At 37.2% G+C, this 14425-nt stretch overlaps 1 long non-coding RNA gene across 2 annotated transcripts in view; it reads right to left on the bottom strand.

The window, feature by feature from the left end:
• LOC123384774 overlaps positions 1-12099 on the bottom strand; it is a 128050-nt gene extending 115951 nt beyond the window's left edge. For both annotated transcript variants that reach the window (XR_006596298.1, XR_006596299.1), the window contains exon 1: positions 12003-12099. This is a non-coding gene — a long non-coding RNA (uncharacterized LOC123384774). The remainder of the gene's footprint in view (positions 1-12002) is intronic.
• Between the last annotated feature and the right edge of the window lie 2326 nt (positions 12100-14425).

Genomic DNA, 14425 nt, shown 5'->3' with positions numbered 1-14425 from the left:
GACTATAACAAGAATCAAAGAAGGACACTATATATTAATGAAGGGGACAGTCCACCAAGATAGAATTGCAAAGAGGCACCCAACGTAGGACCACCTAAATACATAAAACAGTTAGTAAAACACATAAAGGAACTAGTCAAGAATACAGTTATAGTATGGGCTTTGACACCCCATTCACATTGATGGACAGATCCTCTAAAACAGAACATCAACAAGGACAAAGGGTTTTGAATGGCACACTGATCCAGATGGATTTAACAGATATATCCAGAACATTCCATCCCCAAAGAGAAAAATTCACATCCTTCTCAAATGCACATGGAACATTCTCCAGAATAGATCACATATTAGCCTGTAAAACAAACCTCACCAAATTCAAGAGGATCGAAGTCATACTACACATCTTTTCTGACATTATGAAACTAGAAATCACAAGAAGAAACTGGAGAAGACACACCCACATGGAGACTAAACATCATGAGACTAAACAACCAACGTGTCAATGAAGCAATCAAAGAAGAAATAACAGTGATACAGGCCTAATTCCAGAAACAAGAAAAAGCTCTAATAAACAATACAACACTATGCCTAAAGGAATTAGAAAAAGAACAAACAAAGCCCGAGTAGAAAAAAGAAAATAATAAAGATCAGAACACAAATATATGATATAGAAACTAAAAAAAAAAAAAAATAGAAAAAGATCAATAAAACCAAGAACTGGTTCTTTGACAAGACAAAAATCAACAAACCTTTAGCCAAACTTATATCAAAAAAGAAGAAATCCAAATAAATAAGAAATGACAAAGGAGAAGTAACAACTGACTCAAGGAAATACATATAATTATAAGAGAATGATATGAAAAATGATATGCAAACAAATTATTTAAGCTACAAGAAATGGGTAAATTCCTAAAAACACACAAACTTCTAAAACTGAATCAGGAAGACACAATCTGAATAGACCAATTACTAGTAACAAAATTGAATTGTTAATCAAAAGACTACCAAAAATAAAAGTTCAGGACCGGATGGATTTACAGATGAATTCTACCAAACATATAAATAAGAGTTAATACCTATTCTCAAACCATTACAAAAAAAAAAACAAACAACAAAAAAAAAACAAAAAAAAAAACAAACAAAAAAACCCCAAAAAAACAGAAGGGAAGAAAAACTTCCAAATACATTCTATGAGGCCGGCACTACCCTGAAACCAAAACACACCACAAAAAAACTGTAGGCTAATATCCCCGATGAACATATATGCAAAAATCCTCAACAAAATATTAGCCAATTGAACTCAACAGTACAATTTATTATTCTTATTTTTAACTTTTTTAATGTTTATTTTTGAGAGAAAGACAGAGCATAAGTGGGGGAGGGGCAGGGAGCGAGGGAGACACAGAATGTGAAGCAGGCTCCAGGTTCCCAGCTGTTAGCACAGAGCCTGATACGAGGCTCGAACCCACCAACCATGAGATCACAACCTGAACTGAAACTGGACACTTAACTGAGTCACCCAGGCACCCCTCAACAGCACATTTTAAAGAATGTGCCATCCTCTGTGATCAAGTGGAATTTATTCCAGAAACAAATTGAATTCATTGGCTGTATTCCAGCAATGCAAGGGTGTCTCAATATTCACTAATCAATTAACATGATACACAATGTCAACAAAGCAAAGAATACCACGATTATCTCAATAGCAACAAAAGCAGTTGACAAATTTCAACATCTGTTCATGATGAAAACCTCAACAAATTGTGTTTAGAAGAAACATACTTCATCATAATTGTGGCTCTACATATTTAGGTGCCGCCATGTTGGATGCATAAATATTTACAATTGTTACACCTTCTTGTTGGATAGTTCCCTTTAGCATTGTGTTTTGTCCTATTTTGGTTCTTATTACAGTCTTTGTTTTAAAGTCTATTTTGTCTGGGGGCACCTGGGCGGCTCATTTGGTTAAGTGTTCAGCTCTTGATTTTGGCTCAGGTCATGATGTCACGGTTCGTGATTTGAGCCTTGCATCGGGCTCTGTGCTGACAGTGCAGAGCCTGTTTGGAATTCTCTCTCTGCCCCTCCCCCGCTTTCTCTCCCAATAAATCAACATTAAAAAAAGTAAAGTCTATTTTGTCTATCAGGTATTACTCCTGCAGCTTTCTTTCTGCTTCCATTTGCATGAATAATATTTTTCCAACCCTTCACTTTCAATCTGCATGTCTTTAAGTCTGAAATAGGTCTCTTATAGGCAGCATTTAGATGTGTTTGGCTTTTTTATCCAGTCACCCTGCATCTTTCGATTGGCGTATTTAGTCCATTTATATTCCAAGTAATTATTGATACCTATTGCCATTTTGTTACTTGTCTTATGATTGTTTTTGTGATTCTTTGTTTCTTTCTTATCTTTCTCCCTTCCTTTATGGTTTGATGGTTCTTCTTATTGATATGATTGGATTCCTTACTCTTATTTTTTGTGTATCTCCTACAGGGTTTTGATTCATGGCTACATTAGGTTCATATAGAACATCAATTTGGGTTGCAAAACAAAGTATACAACTGGAATATTCTTTTTTTATTTGAAATTTTGTTACAGTACAATATTGGCTTGGGGAGAAGAATTCAGTGATTCATCACTTGCATAAAACACCCAGGGCTCATCACAACAAGTGCCCTCCTTAATACTTATCACCCATCTAGCCCAGCCCCCACCCACCTCCTCCATCAACCCTCAGTTTGTTCTCTACAGCTAAGAGTCTCTTGTGGTTTGTTTCCCTCTCTCCTCTTCCCCCCTTTCCAGGTGTTCATTTTTTTTTGTTTCTTAAATTCCACACATGAGTGACATCATATGGTATTTGTCTTTCTCTAATTGACTTACTTCCCTTAGAATAATACATTCTAGCCCCATCCATGTTGTACCAAATGGCAGGATTTCACTCTTTTTGATGGCTGACTAATATTTCATTATATATATATATATATATATATATATATATATATATACACACACACACACACGTAATATATATACACACATATATGTACACATATACATACACACACACACACACCACATTTTCTTCATCAATTCATCAGTCAATGGACTTTTGGGTTCTCTCCATAGTTTAGCTCTTGTTGCTAAGGCTGTTGTAAACATTGGGGTGCGTGTACCCCTTTGAAACTATATTATTGTATCCTTTGGGTACAACTGCAGTGTTTTTAAAATGATCAAGAATCACATAATATAAAAATGTCTTAACTAGAAACATATTAGACATTGATAGGTTTCTTTAGACTAAAGTCATATTTTAATGAATCATACGTTGTCAAAGACCAATTTTTTGTTTAACCAAATGTTCTGTTTTTAAATCATGAGGACAACAGTGAATACACTACATTCATCCCCTCTCTATTACATAGTATTCTCTTATTTTCTGACATTATAGAAAATAAGGAATTATTATATGTGTTTAAATTGAAAAATCCTTAGTGTAGCTTAGAAGAATCTGGCCCCTGCTTATCTCTCAAGCTTGATTTTCCTCCTTTCTCCTTGCTATATGCACGATAGCCACAGGGAACTTCTTTCAGTCTGTTAAGCATGCCATGATTTTACTTACTCCCAGCCTTTGTCTACCTTCTCTCTTTTGCCCAGAATGTTCTTACCCATCCCCAAGTTCACCTGGCAAAGTGTCGTTCTTCTACCAAAAGCCTCCAGTCCCCTTCTCCCACCCAGCCACAGCAACCAGATTAAGTTCCCTTTTAAATGCTCCTCAGACCAACATCTAACTTGCTCACTGCTGTGCATCCAGCGTTTAACGCAGTCCCTGGCATATAATAGGTGCTCGATAAATAATTACCGAGCCGCAATAAACATTTCTGTAGCTTAATAGCAATACGGGTCCTTTGGCTAAAAATGAAAAATATTTTTATCACCCCATTTTAATTATGTAACACAAGTAATCTTTGATCCCAAATGTCTCTCCTTCAATCAATAACCTTCTGGTTTAGAAAATATGCCTGTGATGGTTCATTCTGTGTGTCAACTTAGCTAGGCTATGGTGCCTAGTTGTTTGGTCGAACATCTGTCTAGGTGTTGCTGTAATGGTATTTTGTAAATGTGACTAACATTTCACTTTAAGCAAAAGAGATTATCTGCAATGATATGGTGGATCTTATTCAATAAGTTGAAAACCTTAGGAGTAAAAACTGAGGTTTTAGAGAAAAAGGGATTCTGCAAAACGAACATAGAAATCCTGAGTTTCCAGTCTACCAGCCTGTCTTATCAGATTTCAGACTCAAGACCATAGTATCAACTTTTACACAAGTTTCCAGCCTTCTGAAACACATAAATGCATGAATAAATAAATGCTAAATCCAAGTGAAGATTTGTCCATAATTCTTTTTAGGTAACGTTAGCTTAATCACATATCAATCATGATATTTTCCCCTAAAATATCATAGAAAATAAAAGAATAAAGAATATTTTCTATTTTATCTATGTAACTATGTATCTATCCATCTGTCTCCTTTCTTTCATCTTTTAGGGTAATATATAACACTGAAAAAAGTGTAGTATATTAGTTAACTCAGTGTGGCTCCCAGATCTGGAAATACATTTTGAATTATAACCCTCTGTACCCATTATACAATAAATTTTAAAGCCTTCCTGCATTATTTTAATATCATTTTATTGCTGCCTTTCTCCTTAATATGTAAGATATTTGTGTATACCTGATAAAAATTATAGTCTTCATTCACATGAATAAATTTTGGCTGACTTGCCACCCTAGAAAACTCATAAAAACAACTTCATTAGCATATGGTATGTAGAATTTAACACCATTATTAATATTTTCTTTGAAGTTTTTAAAGTTCAGTGGTTCTAAGTGTAACGCCCCTGTGTTTCAATCTTATTATCCAGCTTTTTGGGGGTATGAAAAGAATCTGACAACCATGAAATGAAATTTGCTTTGTTCACATATTAGCACAGCACGGGTGGGGGGGGCGTACTGCTTTGAGTCAGTTATAAAAATTTCCAAATCGCTATTATCATAGACTTTCAAACTTATTACGAAAAGCAGTATCTTAAATATCCAATATTGAAACAGACGTTTTAAACGCATGCAAAATTTGACATAATGGTATCATGATCCTCACCCAGTTTCCAAAATTATCAGCTCAAAGACAATCGTGTTTCTTCTATGCCTCCCACAAATTCCCTTCGCCTAGACTACTTTGAAACAAATCCACACATGATGCCAGTTTCTTCTGAAATGTTTTAGTAATGTATTTCTAAAAGATAAGAACACCAGGGGCACCTGGGTGGCTCAGTCAGTTGAGTGTCTAACTCCTGATTTTGGCTCAGGGCATGATCCCAGGGTTGTAGGACTAAGCCCTGGGTCAGGCTCCGTGCTAAGTGTAAAGCCTGCTTAAGATTCTCTTTTTCCCCCTCTGCTCCTCTCCCCCATTCTCTCTCTCTCAAAATAAAAATTAAAAAATAGTAAATTAAAAAAATATAATAACTCTGGAGATAAAACAACCCCCAAATGGGTCATCTCCTATACAAATTTAATATTTCCTTAATCGTAAGATATCCTGTCAATAATAAGATTTATAGTGTGTCTCATAAATGCCTTATAGAAAAAGTTCCAATCAGGATCCAGATATCTAAAATGCTCAGATCGGGATCCTACTGTGATTGAGATATCTCTTAAATTTATTTTATTCTATAATTTTTTCCCATCTTTTTCTTGTCACAGTTTATTTCTTGAAGCAAGTGGATTATCTTTCCTGTAGATCTTCCCACAGTCTGAATTTGGCAGATCATATTCCATTCTTCGTTAACGCTTCCTCTATATTATTTTCGATAAACTGGTAGTTGAACATAAAGGCTTGATAGGATTTTCTTATTAATTTCCTTCAGAAGTTGTTCTGTATTAATCAGAAATTACATATGTGATTCTCTCTTTTCTTATTTTTAACAGCCATTTTTGGTATCAATGATATTCATTAATTCATGAGGAAAAAAGTGCTGAGCATGTGAGCCCTAACTTTGAAGTCCGGTATCAGGCTCTGAACTGGCAGCACAGAGCCCAACGTGGGGCCTGAACTCACAGACCGTGAGATCATGACCTGAGCTGAAGTCGGATGCTTAACCAACTGAGCCACCCAGGTGCCCCTGGGGCATGCTTTAAGTATGTGTGGGGAGCCAAATCATCAAGGACCACCAGAGATTTGGAGATGTGCCCCTCTGACCATATGGTGTTGTTCTTACCCAATTAATACAAAGCCATTGTGCAATTATACAAATCAGTCTTCCTTCTTTTTACCCCTTTGTGACATTAGAACTCAGTATTGACCCCTTAGCCCTATCCCCATTGTTACTGAATAACTAGCACGGTTAGGAGTAAGCCCTCAGGGAGGAACACAGTGGACTTATTTTATCTAAGACATTTGTGAGCTAAAGTTAGTGACCGGAAAAAAAAAAAAGGAAGAATTTTCTCTGCATTTGGACCATAACTTAGTAATATGGGTTGCACTAGCCATAATCACCATCAACCTCACCAATAGCCATCCTGTGAAACTCTATGTACATGGTACCATATTGAGTGCTAGGTCAAGGAAACAGAGAAGGCATGTCCTGTGGTCTTCTAAGACATACTGATATACTTGGCAAGAGGGGAGAACATTAATAAAATGTAAGAAATAGTAAAATAGATGAGGAAAATGGCAAGCAAAAGAGTAAACAGAAGAAACAAACACATATTTTCAAATGAGGACTGAAGAAAGACCTACCAAAGGTTGAGGCAGCCAGGAAGGTCTATGGAACTACGTTTGCTGTGCAGGAGCCCTACAAACCGGCAATTTGTGAGTAAGGAGACAAAAACCTTCCTTTGAATGGAAGCTTTTTAAAAATTAGGCACAGTTTCCCTTTCCATCAGTGGCAGACAATGTCCCCCAGATGGCATCATGGGTGAATTTTTATTGAGTATTTAAGGAAAAAATAACTTAAGTCCTTAAAAAAATGTTCAGAAAATAGAGGAGGCAATAATTCACAACTCTTTCTATAAATCCAGCTTAACTCTAAAACAAGCATCTGAAGTGATTGACACACCAAGAGAAAATACAGACAAATCTAACTCATTAACATAGATGCAAAAATCTAGGACAAAATTTTAGCAAATTAAATCTAATTCACACACACACACACACACACACAGACACACACACACACACACACACCTCAAAGTGAGGTTTATCCCAGGAATTATAAATTTTAGAATCTGAAAATAAACCAAGGTAATTTACCACATTAACAAAGGAAAAAACCAGATGATCCATTGGCTACAATCAGAAAAAAACAATCAACAAAATTCTGTACTCATTCATGACAAAAAAAAAAAAAAAATTCAAAGAAAACATCGAAGAAAACTTCCTCAGTCTGATAAAGGGCAACTATGAAAATCCTACAATTGATGTCATAATTCATGGCAAAATACTGAATTCTTTCCCTCTAAAATTAATACCAGAGCCAACAAATCCACTCACACCACTTCCACTCATTATTCACTAAAGGTCTAAACCAATGTGGTAAGGAAAATAAATAAATAAAATATAAAACATAGAAAGGAAGGAAGAAATAAAAGGCAGAACTGGGAATATAAAAGTACAACAGTCTTTATTTGCATGTATTATGATTATATATATACGTATGTATAGAAAACTCAAAGAAACCTAAGCAGAATCTATTACATTTATACTAAACTGGATAAGTTGAAATTAGCATGAATTTGGGATATAAGGTATATATAAAAAATAACTGTATTCCTATATACAGATACATTTTTAAAGATGCAGAGCACTTCAAATTAATATCAAAAGACATAACAAATCTAGGAAGATATGCAAAGATATATCTTAAAGATATATTTTAAAGATATATAAAATATATATATATTTTTAAAGATATATATATATATTTTAAAGATACATAAAATATTCTACAGTTAAAAACTACAAAAGTATTGAGAGAAATGTGAAAAGATCTATAGACATGGGGAGCTATGCCATTCTCCTGTTTAGAAAGTCATTAATTCTGCCCAATTGTTCTATTGATTCAAATCAATTACAATTAAAGTTTTGGCAAGGTTGGCTTGTGGGGGTGGGGGTGGGGAGTTGATATATTAATAAATTGATCCTAAAATATATATATGCAAATGCAGAGGACTTAGACTAGCCAAAACAATTTTGCAGGACAATAAGAAAATTAGATGACATACCCTATCTGATTTTAAAACACAATACAGAGTTATACTAATCAAGACATGGGATCCTGACGATGGTTAGATGTATTGATCAACAGAGTAGAAGACAGATTTCAAACACAGATCCACATGTATGGTCAACTGATTTTCAAAAAAAAAAATGCAACAAAATAATCTGAGAAAGGAAAAACTTTCAGCAAATAGCACTGGGTAAATTAAATATCTGCATCACAATAATGGAATTTGATCCATATATCACACCATATACAGAAATTAACTTGAAATGTATTGCAGTATGAAATTCAAAAGCTAAAACTTTAAAACTTTTAGGAAAAAATAGAGTAACTTTGCAACTTTTGGTTATGCAAAGATTTCTTAGAGCACAACATAAACCACAAAAGAAAAAGATGATAAAATGGATTTAATCAAAATTACAACTTATCAAAGGATGCAACTAGTAAAATAAAAAGGTAAGCCGTAGACTAAATCTAATTATGCCCTAATAATGTTAACAAAAAAATCCCTGTTGGGAGGGGAGCCATGATGAGATACAGTAAGCTAAACCCCCAAGGCTAACAACAATTAATGTTGGAGAGGATATGGGTCCATCAACTCTCATACCCTGTTTTTTTGGGTGCCAATTGGCACAATCATATTTCAAAACTATGTGGGATTATCCGAGAATGTTGAATATAAGCTTTCTCAGGAAGCTAGAAATTTCACTCCTAGTTATACACTCAACAAAAATGCATCAGTATGCACACGTATGTTCAAGAACACGTGTAGCAGCATTATTCATTATGGTCAAAAACAGAAAGAAACTTAAGTATCCATTAGCAGGAGGATGAATTTTGCGTATGTATAAGCTGAAATACCACAGAGCTTGAAATGAAAGCAGCACACTACGACAGCATAAACTGAGAGGACAAGAACAATGAGGTGAGATTGGAAATGCAGTTAATGGTCAGAGTTCCTTAAACTTTATTTATTTTGAGACAGCGTGAGAGCGAGAGGGACTGAGAGAGAGAGAGAATCCCACACAGGCTCCATGCTGTCAGCACAGAGCCCGATGCAAGGCTCGATCTTGCAAACTGTGAAATCATGACCTGAGCCAAAATCAAGTCCCAAAGCCTAACCGACTGAGCTACCGAGCCACCCCAGCGTTCAGAATTTTCAAGGACTTGGCAGTTACAGCAAGGAGATTGGGCGTTCTGATTCATCTGATGACAAAGGCACTGACAGATTTAATGGAAGACAGTGATGTGATATGATCTGTATCTTTTGAAAAGGTTATTCTGGAGGCTATATGGAGAAGTGATTGGGTTGTCAATCAGAGAAAAAGCCAGGAGAGTCATTAAGATGTTGTTGCAACGATCCAAACAAGGGGTGAGTGTCTTCAACTAGAAAACGGTAATGTCTCTCAAAAATTGTTGAAAATGAGCTTCCAGGCTGGTGAGTCAGAGTATTTGTACGCACCACTGTGCTGGGTCCCAAGCTATGCAAGGACTGAAGCTCCTTTGTTCAAAATCCTGCCCTATTTATCGCTTCATCTGGCTGTTAATTTGTATCTTTTAATACCCTTTGTAATAAACCCATAGTCCAGTGAGGAAACAAAAAAGGGATAAACCATCCCTGTAACCTAAAACAAATGTCAGCATTTTCTTCTTGATATATTTGAGATTTATTTTTTAAAAATTGTATCAAGAGTTTACCTCACTTCATAATCATCTAAAAGCAACTGCCGTGGGGCGCCTGGGTGGCGCAGTCGGTTAAGCATCCGACTTCAGCCAGGTCACGATCTCACGGTCCGTGGGTTCGAGCCCTGCGTCAGGCTCTGGGCTGATGGCTCAGAGCCTGGAGCCTGTTTCCGATTCTGTGTCTCCCTCTCTCTCTGCCCCTCGCCCGTTCATGCTCTGTCTCTCTCTGTCCCAAAAATAAATAAACGTTGAAAAAAAAATTAAAAAAAAAATAAAAGCAACTGCCAGGGTATTTTATATTCTGTACTAACTCTCAAAGTCAATTCTAATAGATATGGAATTGACTTCCACGTTGGTTTTTTTTTTTTTTTTTCAAATTCATGCATCACTAGACTTTTATCTATTACCCATGGTAGTTCTAAAGACACCATGCTTACTTCTAAGGTTGCAGACGTCTTCTGTTTATTTTGGTATTTACTCTGTTCTCTAACAGGGACAGTTGTTATTGGTGCCATGCTGTTATATGTCTGCTTATCTGAATGGTAATGTAAGTTATTAGCTTGTGTAGTTTAGTATAAAGCTCAGGTCATTTGACTGCTGATGGTAAATGAGAATAGACTCGATAAGAATTGTGTCTTTTAATTTACAACACAACACATTATCTTTTCTCAAAACTCCCTTCCATTTCGCTCTTAATGAAGTTTAGCAATGCAGAATGACTATTCACGGACTCGGAATATAAACACAAATATTAGGAGGGCACACGGGAACTGACCCTGGCATGCCTGTGTTGTTCAAGAACCCTCCAGGTCTTGACAGACTGGGGTTGAGGGTAATGCTAATGAGTAGGAATACTATGCTTTTTGCTTTTACCTCTGAAGCAAAGGAGATTCTCTGATGTCAAACTCCCACATATATCTGCGACACTGTGCAGGAAGTGACCGTGGATTTGTTACCTTCTCATAGAACCCAGATCAAAAGCCAGCAGAGGGTGACTGACTCATTCGTAGTGCTGGCCTATGCAATAAACTTGTGTTCTAAACAAAGGGGGGCTATTCTGGCCACCGTATGTTCCATGTATGTGAATTTTAAGTCCAAGAAAACAAAAAGGCTTCCGGGTTTTTACTTCAGCCAGTTCTGCTGCCAAGTTGGATTATAAAATCAGCACAAAGTCACTTCAGCTTTAGCTGTAGGGTTTTAGTGTCAATTCCAGAGTAAGGATTCAACTGATTCTGGGTGCAAGGTGGTTTTGCCCAGGGAGAATTTTGGTAGGAGGCACTGTTCTAGGGTTGTGACTTATTCTAAGACTGCATGCTTCTTGGCTAAAATGCTACTTAATGTCTCTTTGCAATGAGACTGCAATGTTCAAAAAGATACTTTGTTGCATTCACCCTCTACCTTCAGCACCTATAATAGAGTCTGACACAAGTGTTCAGGTTCAATGGATACACGAGGTTATTAGTGCTGTCCACCCGATATTTCCAGTTCTATACTCCCATGCCATCCCTCACCTTGAATTGAGGTCTAGTCATGGGACTTGCTTTGTGATAAAAGTGATCTGTGGCACTTTGTTTACCGTACAATAGACATTAAGAGACTTTGGGGGCAAAGAGGAGACTGGATCATTCATATAACTCGGTCAAGGTGGTTTATGGACCTACGTGTCAAAAACAAAACTCTGAAAGTCTAAGTAGAAAATATAGTCAAATATCTTCCAGATACTGAGGTAGGGAAAGACACAGAAAGACCCAGGAAAGTATTAATCATAAAAGAAATATGGGTAGATGGGACTATATTAAAATTAAAAACGCTTGTTCATCGAAAGATACTCCAAAGGAAAGTGAAAATACCAGTTACAAACTGTAAGAAGCTATACACGATACACATGACTGGTACCTACGAAGACAAGAATATATCAGGTGCTCCCCAAATGCGTAAGAAGAGCCCAAAACTCAACTGGAAAATGGCACAGGAGTCAACAAAGGGTGATGGAACTGGACACCCATGTGCAAGAAAATGAACGTAGGCACACGTCTCATACCTTTCGCAAAACTGAACTCAGAGTGAACCGCAGACACACAACTATACGACCCTCCTACAAGATCACGGGAGAAAGCCTAGATGACGTTGAGTCTGGTGATGATGTCTTAGAACAGCAGAAACATGATCTGTGAAAGACACAAATGATAAGCTGGATTTCATTAAAATAAAAAACTTCTATTCTGTGAAAGGCACTGTCAGGAGATCGAAAAGATGAACCACAGACTGGGAGAATACACTTGCAAAAGACATGTCTGATAAAGGACTTCTGTCCAAAGTACTCAGAGAACTCTTAGAAGTCAACACTATGAGACGCCTGGGTGGCTCGGTCAGGTGAGCTTCTGACTCTTGATTTCGGCAGGTCATGATCTCATGGTTTGTGGGTTTGAGCCCCGCGTCCAGCTTTGTGCTGACAGCTCAGAGCCTGGAGCCTGCTTCGGATTCTGTGTCTCCCTCTCTCTCTCTGCCCCTCCCCTGTTCACACTCTGTCTCTCTTTCAAAAATAAATAAACATTAAAAAACAAACAAAAACTCAACAATAAGTAAACAAACAACTGGGTCCAAAAAAAAAAAAAAAAAAGTACAAAGACCTTAACAGGCATCTCACCAAAAAAATAAATAAAATACTACTACTACTACACGGAAGGCAACTGAGCATATAAAAGATGCTCCACACCATATGTCATTTGGGGAAACACGTAGAAGTTGAGTATTCTGGCTACTGTATGTGTAAGTCTCCTTGTCCGTGACACGGGCAGAATAAGAGAACTTATTACGTAGGCTGGATTTGATTGGTTAAATACAATGACTCGTGATGCTTTTCAGCACAGTGTTTGGCCCATAACAAGTCCTCAAATCATATTCTCTTTCAGGTCTTATCAGTCACCCCGCTGAGCCTCATAGAACAGCATCTTATAGTCTAGCACGACAGTGTCCTGCTGTCCTTGCTTAGACTGAAGCTATTCCTCAGGCATAGAATACTCTCGATCTCCAGCATCTGATTCATAATGAGTATTGAAAATTGAACACATTTATGAATGAATACCATGACTTAAAAAAAAAAAAAGACCAGTGGATCAGTCAGGATTCAAAGACACAGAACAATCAGGAAATAGAAACTAAGATTCGCTGCAAGGAATTAGCTTACATGATTGTAGACGCTGGCTAGGGCAAGTCCAAACTCTCTAAGGCAGGATGTCAGGAATACAAGCTGGACCTCTCAGGCACAGGCTGAAGCTGTTGTCTACAGGGAAATTTATTCTTCAGAGACACCTCAACTCTTAAAACCCTTTAACTGATTAAGTCAGGACCGCCCAGATTATTTAGGATGATCTCCCTTAAATTTATTGGGTTAGGAATGTCAATCACATCTACAAAACCTTCCCAGCAATGCCTAGATCAGTGTTTGAGTGATTACCTTGGGGCCGCAGTATAGCCAAAATGACACAAACTGGCCATCCCCAATGATACGTAAATTCTGCTTACGTGACACACACACTAATGAAATACACATTGACAGAACATAGAAGATGGGGTTTGCAGGGGGCTCATGTTTCTTGGAAGTTTCTACTCAGACTGAAGATCCAGCTCCCCCAAATCTCAATGTATTGGTGACTGTGTAGACCTCAATATAGCTGAATTGTAACTCCTTCAAATAGAAGCTATAACACTTATTTCCTTTTTAAAAATTCTCTTTAGGATTTGTTGGTTTCTTTTTAATGGTATCTCTAGTCATAAAAGTTACTTAATAAAATTGCATGGGAAGTTGAAGACCCAAAAAGGAATTTATTTATTTGCCATGTCTGATATTATTCATGATTCCAAGCCTGCATAAAATTTAAATATTACAACAATCTTTCGGGGGTTAAATTCTACCGGGAAAATAAGGCAATGCAGGAAGTGTGTCAAAGTCATGAAAAATTCCAAGGCCATGATCAAAATACTGGCTTCGCTTGGAAGAAACGTACCATTTTCTAGGGCAAATGATTACTAATAAATGGAAATGTCTGGTTCCTTCTTGCTCCCATTAACTGTCGTGTAATTCACACCAGAGAGCCAATAGGCGGACCTTTAGTCTTCGAAAAATGGAACAGTTTGGGGAGAATTATGAAGCCAAACAATACTGAATAGATGGGAGACATTTTCACTAGCAGGGTGTGAACAAAACATTCAAAGGAGCAGGTGCAGACTCCCTGGCTCGTGGGACACGCTGTACATTTTCATCTATGCTTTCACTGTCTTAATTCAAGCAGGCAACACAGGAGAGCTATGCTCTCTTTAATTCTTAAGGCGAGCAGGGGCCACTGCTTGCTGGTGTAACCTAAAGTTTGAGAACCACTGGTGAAGAAATGCCTTTGATTGGCTTTAATTTGGAGAGCAACGCTTCTCAGGCTGTAGTGTATGAGGAGACGCTGCTGGGGAGCA

The sequence above is a fragment of the Felis catus genome, chromosome B1 (genome assembly GCF_018350175.1).
Source record: "Felis catus isolate Fca126 chromosome B1, F.catus_Fca126_mat1.0, whole genome shotgun sequence".
Classification (NCBI taxonomy): domain Eukaryota; kingdom Metazoa; phylum Chordata; class Mammalia; order Carnivora; family Felidae; genus Felis; species Felis catus.
This window is presented reverse-complemented; position numbering and strand designations above follow the sequence as displayed.